This window comes from Macaca fascicularis, chromosome 7, assembly GCF_037993035.2.
Source record: "Macaca fascicularis isolate 582-1 chromosome 7, T2T-MFA8v1.1".
Taxonomy (NCBI): Eukaryota; Metazoa; Chordata; class Mammalia; order Primates; family Cercopithecidae; genus Macaca; species Macaca fascicularis.
Genome location: NC_088381.1, coordinates 45944390 through 45969417, shown reverse-complemented (window position 1 = coordinate 45969417; position 25028 = coordinate 45944390). Strand labels below are relative to the sequence as shown.

General features: G+C 39.0%; 1 protein-coding gene across 3 annotated transcripts in view; it reads right to left on the bottom strand.

Annotated features, from left to right (window-relative positions):
- GLCE (glucuronic acid epimerase) overlaps positions 1-21558 on the bottom strand; it is a 122286-nt gene extending 100728 nt beyond the window's left edge. For 2 of the 3 annotated variants that reach the window (XM_005559917.5, XM_045395658.3), the window contains exon 1: positions 21360-21558. The gene's annotated coding sequence lies outside the window, so the exon portion shown is untranslated. Of the gene's footprint in view, positions 1-6327; positions 6445-21359 lie in introns of all 3 variants that reach the window. The other variant, XM_065548117.2, reaches the window with a different exon arrangement.
- Positions 21559-25028: the final 3470 nt, after the last annotated feature.

The window sequence follows — 25028 nt, the reverse complement described above, 5'->3', positions numbered from 1 at the left end:
GAGAATAAAGATACAACATACCAGATTCTCTGGGACACATTTAAAGCAGTGTGTAGAGGGAAATTTATAGCACTAAATGCCCACAAGAGAAAGCAGGAAAGATCTAAAATTGACACCCTAACATCACAATTAGAAGAACTAGAGAAGCAAGAGCAAACACATTCAAAAGCTAGCAGAAGGCAAGAAATAACTAAGATCAGAGCAGAACTGAAGGAGATAGAGACACAAAAAACCCTCCAAAAAATCAATGAATCCAGGAGCTGGTTTTTTGAAAAGATCAACAAAATTGATAGACTGCTAGCAATTCTAACAAAGAAGAAAAGAGAGAAGAATCAAATAGATGCAATAAAAAATGATAAAGGGGATATCACCACTGACCCCACAGAAATACAAACTACCATCAGAGAATACTATACACACCTCTACGCAAATAAACTAGAAAACCTAGAAGAAATGGATAATTTCCTGGACACTTACACTCTCCCAAGACTAAACCAGGAAGAAGTTGAATCCCTGAATAGACCAATAGTAGGCTCTGAAATTGAGGCAATAATTAATAACCTACCAACCAAAAGAAGTCCAGGACCAGATGGATTCACAGCTGAATTCTACCAGAGGTACAAGGAGGAATTGGTATCATTCCTTCTGAAACTATTCCAATCAATGGAAAAAGAGGGAATCCTCCCTAACTCATTTTACGAGGCCAACATCATCCTGATACCAAAGCCTGACAGAGACACAACAAAAAAAGAGAATTTTAGATCAATATCCCTGATGAACATCAATGCAAAAATCCTCAATAAAATACTGGCAAACCGAATCCAGCAGCACATCAAAAAGCTTATCCACCATGATCAAGTGGGCTTCATCCCTGGGATGCAAGGTTGGTTCAACAAACGCGAATCAATAAAAGTAATCCAGCATATAAACAAAAACCACACGATTATCTCAATAGATGCAGAAAAGGCCTCTGACAAAATTCAACAGCCCTTCATGCTAAAAACTCTCAATAAATTCGGTATTGATGGAACGTATCTCAAAATAATAAAAGCTATTTATGACAAACCCACAGCCAATATCATACTGAATGGGCAAAAACTGGAAGCATTCCCTTTGAAAACTGGCACAAGATAGGAATGCCCTCTCTCACCACTCCTATTCAACATAGTGTTGGAAGTTCTGGCTAGGGCAATCAGGCAAGAGAAAGAAATAAAGGGTATTCAGTTAGGAAAAGAAGTCAAATTGTCCCTGTTTGCAGATAACATGATTATATATTTAGAAAACCCCATTGTCTCAGCCCCAAATCTCCTTAAGCTAATAAGCAACTTCAGCAAAGTCTCAGGATATAAAATCAATGTGCAAAAATCACAAGCATTCTTATACACCAGTAACAGACAGAGAGCCAAATCATGAATGAACTCCCATTCACAATAGCTTCAAAGAGAATAAAAATACCTAGGAATCCAACTTACAAGGGATGTAAAGGACCTCTTCAAGGAGAACTACAAATCACTGCTCAGTGAAATAAACGAGAACACAAACAAATGGAAGAACATACCATGCTCATGGACAGGAAGAATCAATATTGTGAAAATGGCCATACTGCCCAAGGTAATTGATAGATTCAATGCCATCCTCATTAAGCTACCAATGACTTTCTTCACAGAATTGGAAAAAACTGCTTTAAAGTTCATATGGAACCAAAAAAGATCCCCCATTACCAAGACAATCCTAAGCCAAAAGAACAAAGCTTGAGGCATCATGCTACCTGACTTCAAACTATACTACAAGGGTACAGTAACCAAAACAGCATGGTACTGGTACCAAAACAGAGATATAGACCAATGGAACAGAACAGAGCCCTCAGAAATAATACCACACATCTACAGCCATCTGATCTTTGACAAACCTGACAAAAACAAGAAATGGGGAAAGGATTCCCTATTTAATAAATGGGGCTGGGAAAATTGGTTAGCCATAAGTAGAAAGCTGAAACTGGATCCTTTCCTTACTCCTTATACGAAAATTAATTCAAGATGGATTAGAGAATTAAATGTTAGACCTAAAACCATAAAAACCCTAGAAGAAAACCTAGGTAATACCATTCAGGACATAGGCATGGGCAAGGACTTCATGTCTAAAACACCAAAAGCAATGGCAACAAAAGCCAAAATTGACAAATGGGATCTAATTAAACTAAAGAGCTTCTGCACAGCAAAAAAAACTACCATCAGAGTGAACAGGCAACCTACAGAATGGGAGAAAATTTTTGCAATCTACTCATCTGACAAAGGGCTAATATCCAGAATCTACAAAGAACTCAATCAAATTTACAAGAAAAAAACAAACCACCCCATCAAAAAGTGGACAAAGGATATGAACAGACACTTTTCAAAAGAAGACATTCATACAGCCAACAGACACATGAAAAAATGCTCATCATCACTCGCCATCAGAGAAATGCAAATCCAAACCACAATGAGATACCATCGCACACCAGTTAAAATAGCAATCATTAAAAAATCAGGAAACAACAGGTGCTGGAGAGGATGTGGAGAAATAGGAACACTTTTACACTGTTGGTGGGACTGTAAACTAGTTAAACCATTGTGGAAAACAGTGTGGCGATTCCTCAAGGATCTAGAACTAGAAATACCATTTGACCTAGCCATCCCATTACTGGGTATATACCCAAAGGATTATAAATCATGCTGCTATAAAGACATATGCACACGTAGTCACTATTCACAATAGCAAAGACTTGGAATCAACTCAAATGTCCATCAGTGATAGACTGGATTAAGAAAATGTGGTACATATTACACCATGGAATACTATGCAGCCATAAAAAAGGATGAGTTCATGTCCTTTGTAGGGACACGGACGCAGCTGGAAACCATCATTCTCAGCAAACTATCGCAAGAACAGGAAACCAAACACCGCATGTTCTCACTCATAGGTGAGAACTGAATAATGAGATCACTTGGACACAGGAAGGGGAACATCACACACCGGGTCCTATTGTGGGGAGGGGGCAGCAGGGAAGGATAGCATTAGGAGATATACCTAATGTAAATGACGAGTTAATGGGTGCAGCACACCAACATGGCACATGTATACATATGTAACAAACCTGCACAGTGTGCACATGTACCCTAGAACTTAAAGTATAATAATAATAAAAAAAAAAAAAAAAAAAAGACTATATGCTCTTTCAGGCCAGAAGTTAGGTTGTCAGTGGTTAGGATGAGAGATATGACTACACAGGGATTTCTGTTGTGATGAAACAGTTCTGTATCTTGATTGTGGTGGTCAAAACTACACATGATAAAAATGCAAACAATTACACACATACAATGAGTACCTGTAAAACTGGTGAAATCTGAATAAACTCTGTGGATTGTACCAACATCAATTTCATGGTTTTGATAGTGCACTAGGGTTATATAAGATATTATCAGCAGTGTTTGAAATTGGATGAAGGGTATATGGTACCTCTCTGCACGAATCTTTCAACTTCCCGTGAATCTATAATTACATACTACAAATTTTTTTAATGTAATATTCTCTTGACAAGAAATACTCAAGCAGTATAAAAGTGTACACAACCAAACCCAACCACAGTCATACTGAGATCTGATTTCCAATCTCCTAATCCCTTTTTTTAGTCCCTCTTCAGAAGCAACTACTATTCCCTTTCTTGTGTATCCTTCTAGAAAAGTCTAAGCATTTTGAAGCAAAATGTGTTTATTAATATGTGCATATGCATGTGTATTTACACCAACACATACACAACTTATTTACAGCAATATAAGCGACATACTATAAACACTGCTCTGCAACTTTTTTTTTTTTTAACCCAATGTGTCTTAGAGATGAGCTTATGGAGAAGTGCTCCTTTTTTCTTTTTTTATGGCTATATGACATCCCACTGTGTGGCTATATCATTTATTTAACCAGACCGCTACTAAGAGTCATTTAGGTTTTTTGACAATATAATTAATACTGTGAAAAGCAAAGATAAAGTATTTAAAATTGAATGAAAAAGTATGAACATTTATCATTTTAAGATGTACAGTCAACTTGTCCTCCAAAGAAACTGCACAATTTGTGTTCCTGCCTATAGTATATGACAGTGATTCTAGATGTCTTTGCCACTGTTGTGTATTATTGAGCTTTTTAATCCTTGTCAATCTGATAATCAAAAAATGTTCTCGTTTAAATTTGCATTTGAATAATAATAAAAATAAACTTTCATAGAGCACTTACTGTGTGTCAGATATTGTTCTGAGAACTTCACATATATTAACTTATCTAATACTCGTAACAGTCCCTTGAGGTAGATAATATTGCTATTATTATCCACATTTTACTGATGAGAAAACTGAAACACAAGAAGGTTAGGGAACTTGATTACATTGATTGTTACAGAACATACAAACCCAAGCAGACTGACTCTAGAGGTTTACATTTTAAACAATATATTTTTTGTTCAGCTTCCCAAAAATATTTTCTTACGCTGAAAGCCATTTGTATATCTTTTGATATTAGCTACCTGGTTTTGTCCTCTGCCCATATTTTTGTTGAATTTTTGGTCTTACTCTTACCAAGTTACAAGACCTCTTTGTGTATTAAGAAAATTAGCCCTTTATGATAAACATGTTATTCCCAAAAAAAGGTAAAACTGATACCTACCCTGTGACCTAGTCATCCTAAGTATTTAACCAAAAGAAATGAAAATATATGTCCATATAAAGATTCGTACACTAATACAACAGCTTTATTTGTAAATAAAACTGTAAATAACCCAAATTTTCATCAGCAAATGAATGATAAATTCTGGCATATCCATATAATGGAATATTACTACAAAAAAATGAAAGAATTATTTATACATGCAACAACAGAGAAGAATCTCAAAATAATTACATTGAGTGAAAGAAGCCAGACCATAAAGAAAAGTACATACTGTGTAATTCCATTTATATAAAACTCTAGAAAATATAAAACAATCAATCTGTAGTTACATTAAGTAGATCAATGGTTACTTTGAGATGGTGGAGTGTGGAGGGGCATGAAGGAAAGATAATAAAGGGGCATGAAGAAACTTCTGGAGATGATGGGTATGGTCACTATCTTGAATGTGGTAATGATTTCAAATATATCAAAACTTACTAAATTGTGTAATTCACTATATGCCAATTATACCTCAGTGAAGCTGTTAGACAAAGGGACTCATAACATATCGTACTATTGTTTTAGAAATTATCAAGAAATAGTGATGTCTCCTGTTTGACTTATTTTATGTTTATCATAGAGAACACAAAGAAGGCTGGGCGCAGTGGCTTACGCCAGTAATCTCAGCACTTTGGGAGACCAAGGCAGGTGGATCACCTGAGGTCAGGAATTCAAGACCAGCCTAGTAACATGACAAAACCCTGTCTCTACTAAAAATACAAAAATTAGCTAGGTGTGGTGAAACCCCGTCTCTACTAAAACACAAAAATTAGCTGGGCATGGTGGCACATGCCTATAGTCCCAGCTACTCGGGAGGCTGAGGCACAAGAATCGCTTGAACCCAGGAGGCGAAGGTTGCGGTGAGCCGAGATTGCACCATTGCACTCCAGCCTCAGTGATAGAGTGAGACTCTGTCTCAAAAAAAAGAATGCAAATGTGAAATGTTACTAATTCAGCTTTGAAACATTATCCACTTCTTTTTTCAAAGTCACAGTTTATTTGAGAGTGTCCTGATTTGTCTCAAGAACCAACTACAACAACTCTTCCAGTTGTGGTGGACAGTGTACAATAAAAACAAAATAGAAATTTAATGCAGAGATTGAGAAACTACAATCATCATCAGTTATTCAATTTCAAATTCTTGAGTACATCAAAATGGCCTAAGTCATTCATTCATTTATTTCACTAAGATACATTTGGAATCTGCTATGTACGAGGCACTGTTAAATACTAGGAATAAAGTGGCAATAGAATGTCGTGAAGATAAGACAATTTAAGAGCCTATCCTGAAGATAAGACAATTTAAGAGCCAATCCACTTTATGCTAAGTTAATGTTGTAAATGTGTACTTAAAGTTATACAAAAATGTTATTTTTTATTTGTATTCTATATTGCAGTGCCATATAGATGTTTGGGGGAAAAAAAAAATGGGCCGGGGTGGTGGCTCACGCACTCCTGTAATCGCAATAGTTTGTATGGCTGAGGTGGGCAGATCACCTGAGGTCAGGAGTTTGAGACCGGCCTGGCCAACATGGCAAAACCCTGTCTCTACTAAAAATAAAAAAATTAAGCAGATATGGTATTGCCCACCTGCAGTCCCAGCTACTTGGGAGGCTGAAGCAGGAGAATCGCTTCAATCCGGGAGGTGGAGGCTGCAGTGAGCCGAGATCACACCACTGCACTCTCGCTTGAGCAACAGAATGAGCCCTGTCTCAAAAAAAAAAAACCAAGGTTCCACTGAAAACTACTAGACCACAAAATTTAACTCCCTTTAGGTTTTAATATGTGGTAATGCAAATACAATCATATCCCATGCCAAATAAAAAGTGGCTCTGAATTATCAATTTTTCATTATTTCAATTATTTGAGAGATACAGCATTAGTATATAATGCACATGTAGCTTCTAAAAATGAGTACATGAGTAGTGTTATATGATGAAGTACAGTGTAAGATTTGCCAGCCAGTATACTCACCTCCCTAGTTGTGATTTGATGTTTTTCTACTTAAGGGTTCTAAGGCTTTATACTCGGTAAATTCACACATTTCCTGAGTGTCTTCAGAAACTTTATTTGTTTTAATTTAAGTAAAATAATAACTAGAAAATAGCAATTTACATTGCAGAGATGCCCCCACATGAAGAAGCAGTGAAAGCCTATCATATAACAGGAAGTCATTAGCTTCAGTGAAGAAGGCAAACAGATCTCTGATATGGACCCAAACTTCCCCTGAGCAAAAGCCAATCAAAACAAAATATGACAACGCTACCTTGATTTTAAAACATGCTAAGTCTGGAACACCCCCTGGGTATGACAAGTATTTTGTATGGGGAATGAAGAACATAGAAAACGAAGCTGATGACTATAAACTAATTTTATCAACAGCTCAATTAGATGTTGTCACAGACATACTTCTTGAACATGTTAAAATATATTCTATTTTATTCATTAAACTTTTTGGTGTTCATATGAATGCAACAAAGTAAAAAGTACACTACTGAGGTACAGTAAGTACATTTACTAGAATATATCTCCTGATTTTTATTTCTAATGAGAAGTTTCACTTTGAAATACACATTTTAAAATTATTTGACACTTCTGAAGGCTAATGACAAAGACACTGGCAAATGCACTGAAAAGCAACAAAAGGGAGACTCCAAAATTTAGGAGATGATGGTATTAAGAATGTAAGGATGATGGGAAAATCTTTTTATTTTTCAGTTTTAAAGTGAGTATATTACTATTATTTGTAAATTTTATAATACATCAGATGAAGACGAATGATCATATTATTAAAAAAGTAGAAACTAAACATGGAAATTCTGCATAGGCGTTTTCTTATGCTATTAAGTGTTTCAACATCAGCTAAAATTCAACCACTGAGTCTCTAACTTTTAATTTCATTAAGTAGTTTTCAAGTCCCAGTAAAAGAGTCTTCAAGGGGCTTATAATCCTGTTAATTTAAAAAAAAAAAAAAAAAAAAAAAAACCGTTACATATTATAAAGCAATTAGTAACAGTATATGATATAGTACTAATAGATTACCAGACTGTTAGAACAGAAAGAAAAATATCAGTGTTCGATAGAGAAACCTAAGATGACTTTTAAAAAAATGGATTGGGGAATGTCCTGAAAATCAGACTTTAGATGGGCTTAAAGAAAACCAGTATTCTCAGGATAAAAAAATATGAAGGTCATGAAGGCCCAAAAAAGCTCTTGATTTGTGTAAAGGATGACAGTGAATAAAATGGCTTATTGTTCCATTTTAGATTTAAACAACTGAATCATTTAGAAGTTAATAACCTTTGGGTTGTTTGTTTGTTTGTTTTGTTTGTTTGTTTGAGACATAGTTTCACTCTTGTGGCCCAGGCCGGAGTACACTGGCGCTATCTCAGCTCACTGCAACCTCCACCTCCTGGGCTCAAGTGATTCTGCTGCTTCAGCCTCCCAAGTAGCTGGGATTACAGGCACCCACCACCATGCCCAGCTAATTTTTGTATTTTCAGAAGTGACAGGGTTTCACCATAAAGGCCAGGCTGGTCTCAAACTCCTGACCTCAGGTGCTCTGCCCACCTTGGCCTCCCAAAGTGCTGGGATTATAGGCATGAGTGGTTTCAGTTTTTGACATCAACTTTTTTTTTAGATATGCAGAATAGAAACCACAAGCATTTGAATTTAATGATACTTATGCCATCATCTTTAAAAGCAACTTCAATTAGTCTGTGATATTTCTAAAACAAGACTAACATCTTGTTTCCTTTGGAATTGTGAACAAACTTTTTAAAAATCATCTAAGGCCAGGTATGGTGGCTCACGCCTATAATCCCATCACTTTGGGAGGCCAAGGCGGGCGGATCACTTTGAACTCAGGAACTGAAGACCAGCCTGGGCAACATGGCAAAGCCCCATCTCTACAAAAAAAACAAAAATTAGCTGAGCGTGGAGAGGTTGCAAGGAGCCAAGATCACACCACTGCATGCCAGCCTGGGTGACAGAGTGAGACCCTGTCTCAAAAAAATAAAAAATAAAAAATCTAGTTAAATTATTTCATATTCTAATTTCAGATTTTGATTATCAGGAAGGTATCATTTTCCCTAATAGAATCTGATACTATATGAAGCTATAAGTATTATGAATAAGTGTGAATAAGTGCCCAAGAAAATGTTCTGACAATTGGAATTACAACCAATGAAGAAAATTTTTTAAATTTTTAAAATTGGAAAAGTCCTTAGAGGATAGCTTGATTAAACCCTACTCAAGCTATGCTTTAGTGGCTCAGTGTTTACTCCGTTCAAATTGTCTTCAGCCTGGGCAACACAGCAAGACTCCATCTCTTAAAAAAATAAAAAGGCTTCTTCATTATGAACCAATATTTTCCTTCCTCTAACTTTCGTTCACTGTTCTAGGTCCATCCTTCAGACTGCAACGCAAAAGATATGCTTAATCCTTCTTCCATGTGCCATCCCTTCATGTTTCACAGAATCCCAGATTTGAGTCAGGAAGAACATTAAATATCATCCAGTTACCCAATCTAAAAAGTATTATCATATACCTCAAGTCTTCTTTCTTCCATGCTAAACAACCTCAATGTTTCAATTACTTTGCAATTACTTGAAACTATCTGTTTCAAGACTGCTTCACTCTGATTACTCTCCTCTCACTACATTGTTTATCAATGCCTACCTTAAAATGTGGCAAACAGAACAGAACTAAGCTAGATGCAGAGTACAAAATAAAAATCAACTGTTTTGGACAATATGCTTCAAAATAGTGTAGCTTAAGCAGGTGTTAGCTTTTGGGATAGTTATAATAAACCACTGACTCACCAACTGCAGACAAATAAGGAGACACACCCAGGCACACACCTCTACTTAAACACACACCTACTGCTGTTAGCCCTCCAAGATTCCCATCTTGTATTTGTGCAGACTTCTGAAAAAAAAATTCAATTATAGGCCTGTCTTTATCAAATACTTACACGTCAAATATAAAATCTTACAACACATTTCACAACAAATATTTTCTTAATACAGTCTGTCATTTTAACTATTAGAAATAAGGCAGTAAGAGTGAGTGAAGATCCTGATTCTGTGCATATACCAGCATTCTCTTACAATTTTGAGAGTAAATGATAAAAATCTTACATAGGACATGATAGCTTCTTGAAGCACACCACTAAGAATGTACTGTAGTTTAATTTTAACATGAGCCCAGTAATCATCAAGCTCTGGATATGGCCATTTAAGCAATTACTAATCCACCTACCTATGTAACTCTTCAGACCACATTTTCTATTTAGTCTAAAAAGATATCATAAGAGGATGTCAAATGCTATATGTATAACCTTTAGGGTCCCTTTCCTCATCTGTAAAACAATAACTCAATGAGGCAACCTATGTAAAAGCATTTAATCCAGTGCCCAGCACGTAATTTAAAATGCAATAAATATAGTGATAATTTTACATATACTATGGCCAGAGTATCTTCTGTTATACCTACTTACAGGTATAGTTCACTTATCCTATAAGAAAGGAAGTGAAGCTAGGTGTCATTACTTGTTCTTGTGAACCCATGCTGGTTCCTAGTGATCAGTGCCTTCTTTTGTAAGTACCAACAACACATGTGTTCGATAATCTGTTTAAGAATTTGTTCAAGGAATGACACCAAGCTCATCAGTCTATTGCTATTATCTGTAACCTTTACTCCTTTTCCCATATTGTACATACTTCAGCAGCCAAAATACTCTCTTATACATAGTAGGTCTTCAAAAAAAATAGGTTAATTGAATTCCCTTTTAAAAAATCAGTATGAATTTCTTAGTTTTGTCAATATAACATGATTATATAAGATGTGAACATTAGAGAAAGCTGAGTGAAGGTTATATGGCACATGGAAATCCTCTGTACTATCTTTGCAATTCTCCTATAAAGATATACTTCAAAATTGAACATTTTTTAAAAATCAAGATGATCTCTTCCCTCTGACAAATTCTTTCTTCAAATTCCCCAAATATTATTAATCACAATTAGGTGTAAATTCTTTCAGTGGCCCTTACAGCTTTATAATCTATCCTTAGTAGGATACATGAATTCCAGTAAACAGGAACTCTTATAATACCCCTCACTTATCCTGGACTACATCAATGAGTTAGTATTCAGTAAATAATAGTCATCCCCAAATTTTAGTTTTTGAAATAAGGGCCTTAAAAAGAATTTATCCCAGGGCCGGGCACGGTGGCTCATGCCTGTAATCCCAGCACTTTGGAAGGCCAAAGTGGGTGGATCACAAGGTCAGGAGTTTGAGACCAGCCAGGCCAACATAGTGAAACCCCGTCTCTATTAAAAATACAAAAAAATGGCCGGGCATGGTGGCAGGTGCCTGTAATCCCAGCTACTCGGGAGGCTGAGGCAAGAGAACTGCTTGAACCCGGGAGGCCGAGGTTGCAGTGAGCTGAGATCATGCCATTGCACTCCAGCCCGGGTGACAATGTAAGACTCCGTCTCAAAAAAAAAGAATCTATCCCAAAAGCAAATACCTTTTCCCTAAACCATTAAAATCCTGCAGAATCCAATTAAAATTTCTGACTCTTGTTGCTCAAACCATTTAACAGTGACATTCAAGTCAAGCTCAGAAATATCTTTTATGTATGAGATAAATTACTAATATATATTATCATGAAAAATGTCTTAAAATATTTTTTAAATATGTTTATATTGAGGCTGATTGGTTTTTAAATTAGGTAAATAAAAGTTTAAGTAAATGAAAACTTTTATTTGCAATTATTCAAACTCAAATTTTCACTGTTAAACAGTAGTCATAGAAATTCTGCAAAAACTGTAACTGTCAAGCAAATGAATCCTAAAATGTTTAAGAATAAAGTATCTTTCCCCTAAATGTTCTCCTAAATACCTCCAAATAGCTTTCATACTTCTAAAGAGTTCTTTCAGGTATCATCTGTTTAATTTTCAAAAACTTGGCTTTTCACTTTGGAATAATACTACACAATCAGTACTATAAACAGAAGTGCTATTGTCAAAGAACTGATCCAATAATAAGGAGAGCTAAGGCCACTTGTCTTATAGAAGATTACTGCCAAATACTTTGCCAGACCCTGCTTTTCTTCCTTCTGGGCCAGTAGCCAGATACCAGTCATAGCTAGACACTTTCTAATTTTTAGTACACAAAATGGTACACAATAACACATCCAAACCAGACAGTATTTTAATGAATGGTTTCCATAATTAATCTAATGTTTTGGCATATATACACACACATTACACACATGCATGCACACACACAAATATATTATATATACAGACATTTATACACATATACACATATTCATACACATATACATATACACACATAGTCTATAATATCTTCAGAAGTATACATAAAAAACTGTTAACAATGGCTGCCTCTGGGACAAGTGTTTCTGTCTCTGAATTTTTTTATGTTTTTCTAATAACTATGCAAAATGTTTATCTATTAAAAGGAAAAACTACAATAAAGAACATTAATTCTAGTTAAAATATCTTTTACCTTACGAGACAATGTCTGAGGCATTCTTTTAAAAATTGTTTTATTATAAATATTTTAACATCTAATTGTTTATGAAACAACTTACAATGTTTCAACTTCACTTATAATCGAAGAAAGACAAATTAAAGTAAGATATTTTGCTTATCAAATTGCAAAAGTTTTTTTAAAACTAATGTTCCATATTGGCATATAAATTAGCATCTTTCTAGAAAGCAATATGGCAATGTCTAATTTTTTTAAGGTCTTATCTTTTGATTGAATGTTTTTATTCCTATTCTTCAAACAGATCAGGTATGGAGAAAGATTATGTACTAAGATTTTCATAAATGTTATTAGAGAGAAAAAATTATTTTAATACATTTGAAATAATATTATAATAAAAGATTAGTTAATTCATCTTTAATCATTTAGTGATCATCTAGCATGTGATAGGAACCATGTGAGCTTAAGAATTATGTGTGTATATGTGTGTGTATATATGGAGATATGTTTTATTATATATTTAAATGAAGCGCTTCACCAAAAAATGAATTTTTATGGTCACCAAATTACATGCACAAAATTGTTTATGGTAGCTTTGTTTCTAAGAACTAAACACTGGAAACAGCCCAAACGTCTGTCAACAGAAGACACAAATACATACTCATGCAATGAAATAATACAGAGCAATGAAAAAGAATTACTACTACTAACTCAAAAAACATGGATCTCACGGATGTGATGTTCAACAGAGGAAATTAGACATAAAAGAATGATTTGATTCCACTTACACGAATTTCAGGAATAAGCACAACTAATCTATAGTGATGGGGATCAGAAAACTGGTAACTTTTGTCAAGCATTGACTAAGAGAGAACAGGAGGAAGCTTCCAAGGTCCTGGAAATGTTCTCTATCTTGATCTGATTGTTGGTTACAAGTTTACATATGTAATTCATTAAGCTGTACACTTATGATTTGTGTACTTTATTGTATATGTTTTTTTCTTCAAGTCTTATCAAATTTTTTAAAAAATAGAATGGATAGGCCGGGTGCAGTGGCTCACGCCTGTAATCCAAGCACTTTGGGAGGCTGAAGCGAGTGGATCACCTGAGGTCAGGAGTTTGAAACTAGCCTGACCAACACGGAGAAATCCCATCTCTAATAAAAATACAAAATTAGCTGGGCATGGTGGCACATGCCTGCAATCCCAGCTACTCAAGAGGCTGAGGCAGGAGAATCACTTGAACCCGAGAGGCTGCAGTTGCGGTGAGCCAGATCACGCCATTGCACACCAGCCTGGACAACGAAAGTGAAACTCTGTCTCAAAAAAAAAAAAAAAAAACGGAATAGATGGAATGGAAAGTTCCTCTTCCTCCATGCCTGCCAGCAAGAAAGAAAGAAAAGTAGAAATGAGAGGCTTAGATCAAACGATCTTTTAAGCTCCTGTTTTTAAAGTTCCACTGTCATTAATTCAACAAAAATTTGAGCACCTACTTTGTAAAAGGCACTGTCCTGTATGTTGGGGATATAGTATTGACTAAAATGGGTAAAAATTCCTATCCTGGAGGGTCTTATGTTTTTTAATTTTTCATTTAACTCTTTTTTTTGAGACAGGGTCTTACTTTTTTGCCCAGGCTGATCTCAAACTCCTGGGCTCAAGCAATCCTCCAACCTCAGCCTCCCAGGTAGGTGGGACTACAGGCGTGCACCACCATGTCACCGGCTCTTATATATTTTTTAGTAGGGGTAGAAAGACAATAAAAATCTAGAGTACTTTGGATAGTGAAAAGCACAAAAAAGAAACAAAGCAGGCAAGAAGGACAGGAAGAGTATGTGTGGAAGAGATACTGTCATTTTAAACAAGGTGACCAGTCAAGTTCTCAGATAAAGGATGATACTTTAATTAAGACCTGAAGGAAGTGAGACATTTGGATATCTGAAAGAACATGTTACAGACCTTATGAAACAGTGAGGAGTGTGGCTGAAGGAAAGTGAGGAAGGTAAGATTAGTAAAAGTTGAGATAATTTAAAAAAAAAAAAAATTCCCAAGTCTTTTTCTCCTTTCACACCATTCCAACTCTTCACTTAAAGAAGAAACTTAAGTAGAAACTTTTCTATATAGAAATTTCTGTAACCACTAGCCCAGCCCACATTTATCCAATCTTCTGAGCTGCTAAAGCTGTACTACTCATGGTTATCTTTATATACTACCTTGCAATTAGATATATACTGCCTTCCACTCACAAACAGACCAAGCTTCTTTATGGCAGTGACTAGATTTTATGCATTTCTGTATTCCTATTAGCCCATGGTTGTCACTTAAATGATAACTAGTAAGACTGATGCTAATAACAATTCAGCAGGCATAATATCAGTAAACTGTGGACAAATTTTAAGAAAGAAAAAGAGGAAGAAAAGGAACCAAGATTAGGGAACCATGTGTATAAAGGCACTGGCGTGTCTCCATGTGTCATGATCCAAAGTCTGGATTTTCTCTGATTGTCCTTAAGACTCTCAGATCCTCAACATTACTTTTATAAAAAGTCATTCTAGGCTTTTTTTTCCCTTGGGGGTGAAAATCAGGCATCTGGTATCTCTTTCAAGTAATAGTTCTTTGTTTTGTTTTGTTTTTTTTGAGACGGAGTCTCGCACTGTCACCTAGGCTGGAGTGGCTGGAGTGCAGTAGCGTGATCTCACCTCACTGCAACCTCTGCATCCCAGGTCAAGCGATTCTCCTGCCTCAGCCTCCTGAGTAGCTGGATTACAAGTGCGCGCCACCACCCCTGGTTAATTTTTGTATTTTTAGTAGAGACGGGGTTTCGCCAGGTTGGCCAGGCTGGTCTTGAACTCTTGACCTCAAGTGATCCACCCGCCTCGGCCTCCCAAGGTGCTGGGATTACAGGTGTGAGCCATCGCACCTGGCCTTTTTTTTTTTTTGAGACAGTCTAGGTCTGTCGGCCAGGCTGGACAATCTCGGCTCACTGCAACTTCCGTCTCCCAGGCCCAAGCAATTCTCCTGCCTCAGCCTCCCGAATAGCTGGGATTATAGGCGTGTGCCACCATGCCCAGCTAATTTTTGTATTTTTAGTAGAGACAGGGTTTCACCATGTTAGCTAGGCTGGTTCTGAACTCCTGACTTCAGGTAATCTGCCCGCCTCGGCCTCCCAAAGTGCTGGGATTAGAGGCATGAGCCACCACGCCTGGCCTGAAGTAATAGTTTTATAACACCAGTGTTCACAACCAGCTTAACAAAGAAAATCTTACAGACCAACTAACTGTGTGATCTTCAGCACACCATTCCACCACTCTTGCATATGTGTTTCTTCATATGCTAAAGGAAGGAGTTGGATTAAATGGTCTCTAAAGTCCAATCAATCTCAAATTGTCTACTTTAGCTTTTTTGAACGAATTGAATGGATAAATCTTACAACCTACTTCTTCAATTTACAAAATTAATTAAATATCTGTTAATAATTTTAAACACTGAATAAGCAGTCATATTCAGAAAACAATGTAGTATTAGAAAAAGCATAGAATCTGGAGACAGTCAGACCTTACATGTAGTCATAGTCTGCATCTTAGTAGATAATGACGCTGAGCAAATTATTAAATGATCAGGATTTATTTTGAAAATTAAAGGCAATGTATGTAAAGCAATTATTAAAGCCTATATAAAAACCTGCACACATCAGCTACTATCATTTTCCAAGTAAAAAGCAGCCAAGGTAAAACAGCTACCAAATAATGATGTCCAAGATTTAAAACACCCAAACTAGTTAATATCTCTGCTAGCAATTTTAGAGATAAGGATTAGTAGTTGCCTCAAAATTCTACAAGACTTTTCTGCAAGTTTAACAAAGTAACCCTCACCTCTTAAAGTGCTACAAGTCTTATTTCTTAAACACAAAGCTAAGAACTACCATTCTCATATCAGCTTGTGATCACAGGGCAAGAGAGTAAGATACTTTAGAAACCCCCAAATTTTACGAAAACAGGACAAGACTGAGATTTGAGTTCAACTCATTTCTGACATCATGAACACATCAATCTTGGTATTGAGAGTAAAACACGTAATGATAGCCAACTATGTGTAAATAAGCAACAGGAAGTCAAAAAGTAATAAGACATATAAACCTGCCTTTGAGTCCAGGAGGAAAGAGAGACATAATTACTACACATTAGTAAACACAAGAGAATGAATGAACATGATACAGTGAATATACAACACCTAGGGTTGGGAAGAGGGAGGACCAGAAGAGTTAAAAAGCAGACAGTAAAGAAAGAAAAGAAAAAATGGTAATTAAAAAAAAAAGCTAAAAACAAGCTTAAAAAAAAAAAAGCACACAGTGCTTACGTTGTATCTTAAAAAAATCAGTAGACTTTGTCAGCAAGACAAAAGAAGGAAAGGCATTCTAAACAGCGGAGAGAACATATGTGAAGCCTCTGAGTCAGGAAACAGTATGGCTCATTCAGTAAACCGCTCGTATTAGTACAAGTGGAGCTTCAGATTTATGGCGGGGAAAATGCGTAAGATGAGCCAGATGATGAAAGGCCTTGTAATGATAGAGACTTGGGCTGATAAAGTATGGGCTTTAAGGAAGAAAGGCAGGGAGAGAGAGCATCAGGAAGAGTAGAATAGCTAATGGATGCTGGGCTTTATACCTGGGTGATGGGATGATCTGTGCAGTAAATCACTATGGCACATGTTTACCTGTGTCACAAACCTGCCCATTCTGCACATGCACCCCCGAACTTAAAAGAAAAGTTGAAAGATAAAGAAATCTGAGTAACATTTCTAAGAAAGAGAAACGAGAAAAGAAACAAGAAAAGAAGCAATGAATAGATTTGCATAGATTTGCACTTTAGAAAAAATCACCTTGGCAGTAGTGTAAGGATGGATTAAAGGGGGTCAAGTCTGGAGGCAACCACTAGAGACCTCATTCTATATCCAGAGTTAAGTAAGGACATATTATTAGATACATAATCTACTACAGAACCAGGGATTGGAACAAAAAATAATAATGCTTTAACAGATAAAGCTAAATTATCCAAAGAAAATCATTCACCTTCATGAATCTATATTCCAGAATTAAATACTTGCCATGTATCTTTAAAAAAAGAAGCTTCTAAAATTAGGCATAATATGTAAAAATTACATGGAATTAGTTGTATCCTGAGAACTAGCTACTCTTAAGGTATCTCTTCCTTTTTGTACATATAATACTTCAGACTTGCAACATAAAACCTATATGTATAAGTGTGTGTACACATATCTTTGTATACATATATTTTACATATTATACATATTATATACATATATGACATATGTATATGACAGCATACACATGTCATATATGTATATATGATCACAGCAAAAGTATATATTATATACATAATGTATGTAAGTATAATTCATATACGTATATACGAAAACTGGGGCCCTGAAAGACTAAGGAATTATCCAAGGACACACCATGAGTAGCACAGTGAAGACTGGAATTCATGTCTTACGATTTCCTTTCTAGAAACTGCTTTAGCATATCATATTTATGATTCTAGGACTCTGAATGATAATTCAAAAGACACTTTGGTACTGTCATTTTCAGCAGTGTAATAATGAAACCATAAAATTATTTTTATGGTTCATATGCTTCACAAGCAAAATATATCGGATGTGTATATGTTTGACAAAAAGAAATTTCCTGAAGTCTGTACCACAATAAGAATACCTATTCCCCCACCCTATTGTCCTCTAGGAAATCTAAAAACGTCCTTTTTCAAACTCAGGAAAAAATTAAATTTGATAAAAGAAAGTCCTAAAATTAATTTATCTTTACATAATTAAATATCCAACAACCTTAACATGTTTTAACATCTTACTTAGGTCTATGTCTTTTCTTATTTTGTTGTGCTACCCACCCCACCCTACACACCCTTATAATTTTCAGATACTTGAAATACTCTTTTCCTTCATTAGTATACACAGGTGCAAGTGGCAACACTGACAAAAGCCTTATAAACACTGTACATTTCACCAATTTGCACAGTGACTGAAATGTTTTAATTTTGGGGTTTCTCTAACTTGTACTTAAAAGTAATGTCTGCTCATTGAAATAGATTCAAGTAATATAAAACTAAACTGCTCTCTTCTATGCCTCTGCAACTCCCTCCTGAAGAATCCAAACATGGTTAAGTCTGATGTGTATCCTTATAGACTTTTGTATGCTTACACAGCACAAGCATCTACAAAGAATCAACATATATTTAACACCTAAAACTCTACTGATTGTAATTTAATCTTTCTTTAATAATTTAGAAGGCAGTTAACTATTTTGCTTGGTTTCTGATTATCACAACAGACATCAATTGTGTCATCATTCAGGGGTTACTAAAAAAAAGAGAGCTGAATCTTAAGTACCTTGTGTATTTCTTCCTTAGCAGTATCACAATTTTTAACTGTATTTATTTGTTGCCTTCCTCTCTCTCTTGACTTAAAGGGGAAAGTCACATGACAGCTTTAATCAGTGTACCTCCAGAGCTGTGACACGTAGCAGATAATCAAATATTTGTTGACTTATCAGTCTATTTCTTACTTAGAAATGATGAAAGCTGATGTAAAAAAAAAAAAGGTTCTGAAACCTGCTTAATTTGTTCTTTGTCTTTATCTCAAAAATAGGAAAAATAAGATCTGCTTACAGGTTTGGGGGCTGTCATTCCAACCAAATATCTGCTCAAGCAATCAGTTGTGACAGCTGTATATGTCAACCAGGTATTCTGGTCCGAATAGAAACACCAACAAAACTTACATTAACCCCTTCAAAGTATTAAATATTGCTGTGCGGGATTCCTTTGTTTTTCAAAACGATGTAAAATTCCAAAATTAAGTACATTATTCCTAATCTGTCTGGTTCTAAGATCAGAAGAAATGACACATTTTTAAAAATTGTATCTAAGAGGCCTGGCATGGTGACTCACGCCTGTAAATCCCAGCACTTTGGGAGGCGGAGGCTGAAGGATCACTTAAGGCCAAGAGTTCAAGACCAGACTGCACAACAGCACAAGACTTTGTCTTTAATTAATTGAATAAATAAATAAAATTAGGCATGGTGGCATATGCATGTAGTTCCAGCTACTCTACTGGTGGTAGGGGTGGGAAGCTGAACTGGGAGGGCTGCTTGAGCTCTGGAGGTCCAGGCTGCAGTGAGCCATGGTAGCGATGCTACAATCCAGCCTAGAAGGCGGAATGAGTCCCTGTTTCAAAACAAACCAAAAAACGAGAGAAAAAAAAAAAAAAACTGACACGAAGAAAAAGAATAAGGCAGGCAAAATTATTTGCTTTGGTATACTCAAATTTGTCTGTTAACCCCAGATTACACATCTACCGAATAGCTCTGAGTACGGACTTCACTGCCTGCACCATTAAATTTCATCTACAGGCCTCTGTGATAGAGTAACTAACCAAAAGAAATGTCAGGCAAACACACAGACTTTCTGACCTATACGTTGTTTTTTGTTTTGTTTTGTTTTTTAATCAATACACATACATACAGGTCATTTTATTTAAATTCCACCTAAGCCTACGCTAGTTACCAAAACCTCTATAATATCCAAGGCTAAATACACTTTTACAATACAATGAAACTGTTAAGCAGGATTTTCTAAAAGAGCTCGATTAACCATCCTTACAGGTGGCAGAAAAAGCTTTTGCAGAGCTCTAGCTTTGGGATTTCAAATTCCAATGTTTTCTGGAGGCTGAATTTGACGTTATCCCTCTCTACAAATGCTTTTCAAAGGACAGAGAGAAGCCAGACAGAACACGCTTCCCAGCACTATTTGACTCTGCCCAACACTCACTCAGGCAAGACTTCAGAACAGATCTAAAATGCAGGATCAGCAAAGCAGACCACCACCTAGGAAAGCAAGCCAAAATCACAGTCTTCCCCACCCTCAACAGATTTCACTTGCTCAGGAGCGGTACCCATGCTCAACCTGCGGACACCGGCCTCCTAAAGAACCTGCAGACCAAATACCCACCTAAGGTGCTGCCACTCTAGCTCCCGGAGCTCCAGCGAGACCAGCGCGCCCCCACAGGGATCCCGGGGCAGAAAAAAGAAAACTGCAGAACAAACGCACTGCTTCTTCAACTAGGCAACAAACACCGATCAATCCTCCAACTAAGCATTGAGTAAATCTCATCCAGAGAGGAGGAGACCTGAACAAAAACGTTTCAGGATGTTGCCCAGCCGCAGACTGGGCAAGCTCGCGGTAGCACTAAAGCCCTCTCCCGCCCTCAGCGTACCCAGCGCCCGCCGAGCCGCGCCCACCCCGAGAGATCGCCCGGGGGCCAGCTAACTCGCCCTGTCGCCCCCACAAGACTGGAGACCATGCCAGGTTACCGCCCCCCTCTGGGCAAAGCAGAAACCCCGGCACAGACGCTGGCCGCCGCCGTACACTCTCAGCCCCCAACAAACCCCCAAGGCGGCCCCGGCCCCCGTGGAACGGATACATCGCTCTCTCACCCAGAGACACCGATGAACAGACCCCTCTCCCCAGAACCCGGACACACTGCTTCTTCATCCCAGCAATGCAAAACGGACGCCCACGCCCGCTCAAAGAACCCCCAAGACCCCGACGACCTGCCTCCAGAGACCAGGTTTACACCGGTGTAAACCTTGCTAAACTGCATTCTCTGCCCCAAAGAGCTTGGGACCCGGATAAAAGGACCCCTTGTCCCGGAACCCCGCTACACCACCTCAAAGAAGCTCAAGACCCTGATAAATCTCCCTCGACGTCAAAGACCCAGGACCCCGTGTGCCGCCACCCACCCCCACCCCAAGCCGGAAGAGCCCCCAGGACCCCAATACATTGCCCCCTAACCTCGGGAGCTCCGGCACCCGCTACACCGCCCTTGGGCGCCCGCGCCCGGATCCCACTGCACCGCCTCCTCGCCCCCCGCACTCCCAAACCCCGCCAAGCCTCGCGCCCACCAGGCAGTGCCGCGCAGCCCCCGGAGCCGCCCCCGTCAGGAGCCCGCCTGCTCCGGCTGCTCCGTGTCCCCGCTCCCGACCGTTCCTGAGCGGAGACGCGCTCCGGACTCTCTAACCTGAGCAGCGTCGGAGGGCGAGCAGACCCAGGAGCCCTGAGGAAGAGAGGGAGACAGCAAAGAAGGGGTGGCTCAGGCCTGCGGTGCTGCAGCTCCAGCCTCTCAGCAAGGAAGCGCTTGTGTGAGGAGAGCCCTCCCGCTCCGCGCGCAGCCGGGAGACCGAGCCACCGCCGTGCCCGCAGCTCTTCCCGCGAGATCCGAGCCACGGCAAGGGGCGGGGCCACGGCGGGGCGGGGGGGCGGTGGCGGCAGCGGCAGCTCCTCGAGTGACAGTCCTGGCAGCCTGTCGGTGGCAGGACGGGAGGCAGGACTCGGAGTCTACTACGACCAATTGTAAAAAAGGAAAGGTGGTTCTCCCCGCCCCTTCTCCGCCCCTTCTCCGCCCCTCCTCTTCTCCGCTCGTCCTTAATAAACTGTGAGCAAAGGTAGTAGTGACCAGAAGTAGTACGAGGCAGTGGACGTTAGCGGCAAGGTAGCTCTAATGACGTGACGTGCTTGGTTTGTGTGTGGTCATGCCAGGCCGCCGTAGATACACCTGGTTTGGGCAAGAGGCTGGTCTTCATACCGGTGTAAACCGAGGTGCGGTTACCCTTGGTTACAGCGCCACCCGAAGTGCGCAGGGGGTTTCCATCTTCCAGGTGGAAGGCCCACCCACTTCGGTTACCCGCGTCTAAACCTCCGTTTAATTCCTTTCCCTGATTTGGGCTCTCCTCCCTCTCCACCTCAAACAGGGCGCCATTGTTAAGATGCCCATGTTTTCCAAACCCCAACCCAGGACATCTGGTCTGACAAAAGACTCGTCTGATGACTGCATTTATTTCTACTTACAGCTTTCCAGAAGAGTGAAAAGCAAATCTCCAGTTACCAACATAACAAATTCCAAAATTACATGAAAAGTCGTACCTTTGTAGACCCCAGTGCCCAGTAGTATTTGGCACACGCAGGGCACTGAATAATGTGAAAGGAATGAATTAAGACTGTTATACCTTAATATATGAAATCTGGACCTGGACCCAGAAAATTCGACTTTCCTGGCCTTTCCTCTATAATGGCAGCCAATGGCTTCACTCTTAAATCCAGTCTCTTCATTATTATGCCTATCCTGTACCTTCATTCATCTTACCCTCTTCACTCCCTTACCTACAGCAAGAAGTGCCCTTTCTCCTCAAGGTTAAACCCTGCACCTGTGCCCTGGATCCCAGCCATTCCCAGATTTTATTCGGCTATTCTTTCTTTCCCTATTATTAATTTCTTCCTCTATCCTAAATCTTTCTCCCACAAACGTGGTCTCACCCATCCCTTGAACAGAACAAAGTCACCCAATCTCTTTCACCCAAACTACCTTCTCCTTTCCCCTAGGAATCACACACTTCTTGAGAAACATTGTATTTGCTGCTGGGCACTGTGGCTCATGCCTGTAATCCCAGCACTTTGGGAGGCTGAGGTAGGAGGATTGCTTGAGCCCAGGAGTTCAAAACCAGTCTGGGAACATAATGAGACTCCCATATCTACAAAGATAAAAATAAAAAATTAGTCGGGTGTGGTGGCACACACCTGTAGTTCCAGCTATTCGAGACGGGGAGGGGGGCAGGGTGTGGGCTGAGATGGGAGGATCGCTTGAGTCTGGGAGGTGGAGGCTGCAGTGTACTGTAACCGAGCCACTGCATTGAGCCACAGATTGAGGCCCTGTCCCTAAGTAAATAAATAAAAGTATGTTTGCTGTCTCCACTTTCTCATCTCTTATTTTTCCCACTACAATGTTGCTTTTGCTCACACAATCTGCTATTCTCTCAATGGTTACAAAAGACCTCTTTCCTCCTGGAAGAATGGTCTATTTTTTGGGTATCTTTCCCGTGACCTCTCACATTATTGACAATGCTGACATCTCTTCCCTTAGTAGCTGCCTAACTACATTCTCCTGATTCTATGGCAACTCTCTCTCTTTTTTTTTTTTTCCTGTCCCTTGTCCTTGTTTGAAAACTTGCGTATTTATATCTCCTTATCTTATAGCCATACCTTGTGCATGATATGAAAAATGGCCACACACAGTTGCACACTTTGAGTGCCAATAAGTGGGTGAGACAAAAGCTGTTAGAAGAGTCCAGAGGAGGAGACATGGCTGTGGGGCTTGATCTGGGTCATAATGAAACAGTAGGTTGGCCATATAAATGCAAGGCAGAAACAGAGGCCTTTCAGAGGAGAAAAATAATGTGAACCTGAGCACAGAGTAAAGGATGTGGGCTGAGCCTGGGCTGTAGGTCGACAGGTTTGACAGATAGAAGATTCCTGCAGAAGAGTAGCAGGAGGTAAGATTAGAGAAAAACCAAATAGTAAAAGGCCTTAAAAATCAGGTCAAGCTGATTTGACTTGGATTCTAAATTAAATGGGGAGCCGGGACCAATTTTGAATTTGTAGGTACCATGAGAAGGCTACACATGGAGACCCACATACCAAATGTCTAAATATGTAAAAGTTAAAAAGCTAACAAATGGTGAACTAAAAGCATTATATCCTTTCACCTTGACAAATACACTTTCATAACAGCTTGGAAGACCCAGTTTGAATTGAGAATTCTGAGACTTCTCAGAGCTCCTTGCTGGAATGAGGCAGGTCAGAGAGAGCTGGTCCCCACATGAAGCAGCCTTTACCCTTTGCTTCCCATGGTCCCTTCAGCCCTACAGTGCCAGGTACCCTCCATTCCATGGACACTCTAGCCCGCATGTCCAAACTCTGTCTTCGCTTTCACCCATCCAAAACAGTCATTTCTTGGCTATTCCACAGGTCCAGGGGTGCATATCTCAGGATCTAGGGGAGAAGCCTACGCAGGCTCTGGAAGTGGTTCAGGGCCATTTGGGCAGGGAATGCTGGCTCCTGGGTACCTGATGTGAGATCTGAAGGGGTACAGTCACCTCAAGGTGGACACATTTCTTGGCTTAATGGACTCCTCAGATGTAGGAGCACAGCTGGGGAAGAGCCAGAGCAGAGCCTTTAAAGGGAAGCCCTGCCTGTCTGCATTTAAATGTAGTACCAGCAGAGCCACTGAATTTCTTGGTAAGGTAATGACATGTAGAGTTGATCTATTTCTTGAAGTATAAATATGTTCATTTTCTATGTTTCCCACCCCTTGCATGGGTGTCTTAATACGCCCTTGCATGGGTGTCTTAATAGCAAGAATGTACTGGAAAGACTCTATCCTTATGTGACATCTTTTCTCCAATGCTCAATTTCACAAATTATGCCATTCTATGATTCCCTTATTAATTAGTGCATCAGAAACCTGGTAGTCTCTAAATGTGAGAAAATAGAAAAGCTATGAAGTGCTCTCAGCTTGGAATCAAGCTTGGAACACTTACATTTGACTTCTAGATAAAAATGCTTTGGAAGTAGAAGCTTCTGAAGAGGCCCATTTGAAGGGTACACAGGCAGTAAGAGTACTCAAAAGGCAGTGAGCCGCCACGGAGGGGGGCACCCCTCTCACCATCTGTCTTTGTGGTGCGATGTTTCACTCTGTGGTCTGACAGTCGTGCTCTGTTCCTGCAACCTCTCCATCTGGTACCAAGTGCTCCCTTCCTCATGTTGTGCATTTAGAGTCACCAAGGGGCCAGAACCACTGTGGTCTTTGTTTTAGCTATCCAAGCCTAGAATTCTGCTTATGGATCCTGCACATCTC